The sequence below is a fragment of the Mytilus trossulus genome, chromosome 1, assembly GCF_036588685.1.
Source record: "Mytilus trossulus isolate FHL-02 chromosome 1, PNRI_Mtr1.1.1.hap1, whole genome shotgun sequence".
NCBI lineage: Eukaryota > Metazoa > Mollusca > Bivalvia > Mytilida > Mytilidae > Mytilus > Mytilus trossulus.
Window position 1 is genome coordinate 53,947,391 of NC_086373.1, and position 6,000 is coordinate 53,953,390.

Consider the following 6,000-nt stretch of genomic DNA (forward strand, 5'->3'; position numbering starts at 1 on the left):
ACTAACAAACCAAATCAACATTATTCCAAAAAAATAATATTTGGTGTTATTTTAAAACTGTTTCAGGCGAACATACTCACGGTCAGAGGCATATACTACAATATTAAATGTGTATTATATGCCTCTGATATTGTTAAATACAGCTCTATTTTGTTACAAAAATAGTGGCAATAAAAAAATATCAGAACTTTAATTGATTGGATTGGTGGTTCTTGTGTCGACAGAGCTGGTCGATTTCAGGCGACACGACATTTTTGAATTGTCATCCACAAGGTCGTCTCTATGAGGTGTGCAACCTCCAAACATTACATTGGTCACCGTAATGTTTCCAATTCAAGTTATACTCGTTTCAATCTTTTGTGCTAAACATATTACAATTGCAACTGATTTTTAGTTTGATCTCATGTTGCACTATAACTCCACTGTGCAAGTCAGGAGGATTGAGCTCTCACAAAAATGTTTAACCACGCTAAATTATTTCTTTGCCTGTCCCAAGTTAGCAGACGACTGTAGTTCAATGGCTGCCGTTGGTTTATATCTGTATATATGTTAGTTTTTTCGTTCGATCTATTTTACATTTGTCATGGCCTTTTATAGCCGTCTTTACTGAAGTTTTTTTTTCTCATTATTGAGGGCCATTGGGTTACCTATATTGTAATTACTTAAAAAACCCATTTATCTTATTTGAACTCTGGTGCATAGGTGTCTCATTGGCAATAATATAACATATCATTATTTTAATATCAATCATTTTCAATGTTCGAATATAGAATGCTATAAATTATGTGGCAACAATCCAATATTGAAGTTATTTTTTAAAATAAATTTAAAATATTAGAAAAAAAACTTGTAAGTAAAATATCTACATCAAAGATAATGTTAAATTTATTGTACTTTCAAGTCAAATAATCATTTCCTTAGTTATCAATCAAATTAAAAACCAATTGAACTATGAAAAGTTAGCATGGGTTTCATGTCCAGTCAGATGTTTGATATCATTAATATATTTTGAAGGTCATGAACATATTATTCCTTTCCATTTTACGTGCATTAAATCATTTTACATCATTTTATTGACCAAAAAAATTTTGATTGAGTGTAATTCCAATTTATGGATTAATATTTATAAAGAGATTGATTTTGTAATTTATACATGTTTCTCGTTTCTCATATAGATTAGACCGTTGGTTTTACACTAGTTATTTTAAGGCCCTTTATAGCTTGTTGTTCGGTGTGAGCCAAGGCTCTGTGTTGAAGGCTCTACATTGACCTATAATGGTTTGTAAATAAATTGTTTTTTGGATGGAGAGTTGTCTCATTGGCACTCACACCACATCTTCCTATATCTATACACTTGGAAGTCGAAGTTTTGAAAGCGTAAAATATTTGGTGTACAAAAAAAAACATCTTAAACAAAGCATTCTGTGAGTATTGCATCGCAATACATAGTCCCCTAACAGTTAAAAAATCATTGTAATGGAACAAAATTCTTAGTCGATCTATAACTTGTCATGATGTAAAAACTACATGAAAAATTTATCTTAGAGCATTGCAATGCCATTCATTTAGAAAAAAATAAAAAGCTGCACCAAAGGATGTATGATCCGAACAACCTATATAAACATATTTTAAATCTTGAATTTTCCTTTTTTTTATGGAGCTAAATTGCAGCAGCATCCCCATAAGTTTAATCTATCTTCCGATTAACATATTCCAGTAGTTGGGTCTCCAATCCAATTTTGGGTGAGATTCATGTTGTTTAATTATTGTATAGTACTACAAAACCTTCATAGGTAGTCAAGGTAGTTAAACACCCAATAGAAGCAGTGTAGTGTCTTGTGGACTGAACTTGTCTGTTAATAATTTTTCCTTATGCTATGGTGTTGCCAAATTTCTTCAACTTATGTTTTTTTATTGCATCCTTTGTAACTTCTTTCATTTTTAAAGGGAGCCTGCTAGTAGTATGATTGTCATAAATTTTATTTGTAACATTGTTAAGGAGAAATAAGAACAAGAACATGTGGCAGATGTAGCTATATAGCTAACAGCTTTTTCTCACATAAGAAAAACAACAAGAATGTGTCACCAGTACAGTAACATGGATGCCGCACTATTATTTTCTATGTTCAGTGGACAGAACTCTAATTTGACATTAAAATTAAAACGATCATATCATAAGGAACATATATACTAAGTTTCAGGTTGATTGGACTTAAACTTCATCAAAAACTACCTTGACCAAAAACTTTGACCTGTAACTGGACAGACGAACGCTACAACGAACAGACGGACGAACGGAAGAACGGACGCACAGACCAGAAAACATAATGCCCCTCTACTATCGTAGGTGGGGCATAAAAACATATCAACCAATTAGTGTGCTAGAATTTAATTTCTAAAATATAAATAACAATATAAACAAAGAAAATATACAAAGAATAAACTTTTGATAATATGTAGTTGATTTATATTAGTATAATCAAGGAATTGTATATTTAAAATATACAATTCCTTGGTATAATTCTACCCTTTTCTGACAAGAATGGCATGACCCAATAGCAAATAACATTTTATAATCAATAATTAATTTAAGACCATAGAGCAAAGAACTTAAAACATTTGATCAAAATTACGTTTTTATTAAAACTAATAGTGTATTAAACTGAATAAATCTGATAAAAATATCATGAGGTATGCATTAATTCAGATATTTTGTCTAACTCAGCAGGGCGATGAATAACCTTTACAAAATGTGTAGTCCAATGAATAGCTGTAACTTTACTGCATGCGAGGGCAAATTGAATGCCAATATTTGTATGGAATAATAAAACATTTACTTGTATGACTCAGGAGATATCCAAAACTGTCAACCCAGCTTAGGGTTGTCTCCCTTAGTTCAAAATCCTTATTCTAATATGACGTCCTTCAAATGCTTCGAGTACACACAAGTGGTAAAATATGAATGTATTTGCTGGGCTGTTCCTGTTCCAATTGTACTCCCTTGTGACGTCATATGCTTTTTTTTATCAATGAGCTTCCCGACATCATAGAATGATGACATTAAAATAAAGCATTTTTTATGGGAAATTAAATACAAGCTTGTGAAACCAAAAATCAACACAACAAAGAAACATAAACAATCGATGTCAAAAATGTGGTATAAATTTTCATTTAAATTCATCCAAAACTACCTAAATATATTATTTTAAATAATTTAAGCATGTCATTAATTTAGTTAGCTCTGTTCTTTTACACCAATTTAATAGTGCGTTTATTAATGGGAAAGGCAAATATTAGCCTCCACGTAGAGTGATTTGATCAAAAGACTTGCTGTATTTGTACTATTAGAATCGCTCAGGGTAAAATATTTGTCATAAAGGGCCAACCCGTAGTAAAATCCCGATATATTCAAGCCCCCATGAATTATTTCTCAATTATGTTCTCTTGTCTATTGAGGTTTACCTTCTATATTCTACAGACCTAAACATTATAATATCCCAATAACTTTTTGAACAACAGAACACATTGACAAAGTTAACACTATTTATCATGGTTTTTTTTGGAAGACTTTATTTTGGCCTTTTGATGAGATTTGTTGTGTTGTTATGTTGCTGTCTCATTGATGTATTTTTTGCATCTCTTTTTGTTCATTATTTAAGCTTTAGTTTTTTCCTCCCTTAAGAGTGTAACACTTCCCCAAGGTATAGTTTGGAAGACTATGTACACCTGCTAAGCATGAATGTAACAATTAAAATACCCGCATCCATTACAATATGTAAAATTTGAGAAGTTTAAGACAGATCATACTAACAGATAAGTTCAAAACATACATTATGTTACAAAAATTGTGCATGATACACAAGAAAAAAAATGTGTATTATTACAATAAAAATGAGCATTTTTTTCCCAAAATATTCATGCACACTTGAGGATATGTAGCAGTGCCTTACCTTGGAAATTTTAGAACTTTGTAGGAAACTTTAAAATCATTCCTTATTTCTCAGCATTTTTCTGTCTTTATACAAAAGACAAGTTTTCCACAAAAATTAAATATGAAATACAAAATTACAAAATCATGAAATGATGCTTTTAGTAATTTCTAGCAATAAATTGATAAACAAGTAAAAAAAAATAATATAGAGCTACATCTAATTAATAATTATTCACAACAAAAATTTTAACTACAATAAAAGTGTCATAAACTTGAAACATGATTGATAATGTTAATTTCATGTTTATATACAATACATTCATCCTGTTTACAATTTCTTATCATAATGATGAAAACAAAACATGGGAGGTGTAGGCTGATGTTTTTCATTACTCTACCAATTATTAATAATGTTCATAAATAGACTTTTGTAGAAAGATATCACAAGTTAATACAAGGAAGTGGTGTAGGCGTAGACTAAACAGGCAAAAACTTCTGAACATAACACTCAAAAAATATTATCAATATTGTCTTTAACTTTGCCAAAAAGTTGGATGGTCATTGCCCCCTCCCCCACTACTCTTTCACTCCTGAGTACTAGTCTTTAATACTCACTGAAAATGAAAAGAAAGCTTCAGAGTAAATCTATTTTAAGAAATATAAAAGCTTGATAGTGTCTCATTTTGCTTATAAAATAAAAATTGCCTTCATTACTGAGGTTCAAAGTGCCATTACTCAGGAAAAGTATTTACAAAAATTTTCAAAATTGAATGGGAGCACCAAGCCCAACAATGATGTAAAATTTCATCTATGCACATTTTATAAAGATTTTATGCAACTTTGCAGAAAATCCAGGCAGAAAACTTGACTTTAAATGCCATACCTCTGGGATTTTTTTTTAAACCTGACCATGCTCATACTCAGAATTGATATTTGACATGTGGAAAATTTGTTTTAATTCTGACAGTTAAAGTCACTTAACCCTGAACTATAAACCCCCAATTATTTTTTACAGGAAGCTTTCTATAACAATTCAAATATTTCATATAAATTCCTGAGATTTGATCATTTCCTTCAATAGATTTAGTACATGTGGAAGAATAGACAATCATAGAGGCGAGCAACCATATACCATGACAAACCCATCGATATCAGGTGGATAAAATTTGTTGGTGAAAAATAATATACAACTAAGAACTAATATAAGCAGACCCATATTCGATTATGAAATAAATGTTTGTGATATAATTCTCTCTTGTTATATAAATACAAATAAATCTAATTGTATAATTTGGACCCGTTACAAAAAAAAAACTATAATTAAATCGACAATAACATTTGATGGAATGTGAAGATAAGATAAATTAATAAAAATATTCCTCTTGATACTATCTTATGATTGTAAGAACCTTCTGTCCAAGTTTGGTAAACATCTAGGCTAGTTAATGAATCTAATAAATGTTTTGAAAACTTTGACTGCAGACTGTACATGTATGAAATGTTAACTGGAAGAAAATCTAAGTCCATTTAAAAGTACAATACAAAAAAATGGAGTTATCTTTTTACAAAATTTACTTTTGGATACTATCTTATGAACATAAGTAAGCTTCTGTCCAAGTTTGGTACAAACCCAGGATAGTTTAAGAAAGTTATTAAAATTTCAAAAACTTTAACAACAGAGTGAATGTAATGTTTCCCCGCAGAAAAACTTAGTCCATTTAAAAGTAAAATAAAAAAAAATTTACTTCTGGATACTATCTTATGATCATAAATAAGCTTCTGTCCAAGTTTGGTACAAACCCAGGATAGTTTAAGAAAGTTATTAAAATTCTACAAACTTTAACCACAGAGTGAATGTTATGTTTACCCGCAGAAAAAACTAAGTCCATTTATAAGTAAAATACGTAAAAAATGGATTTTTTTTTACAAAATTTACTTCTGGATACTATCTTATGATCATAAACAAGCTTCTGTCCAAGTTTGGTAGAAATTCAGTATAGTTTAAGAAAGTAATTAACATTTCAAAAAACTTTTAACTACAGAGTGAATATTTGTGGACGCCGCTGACG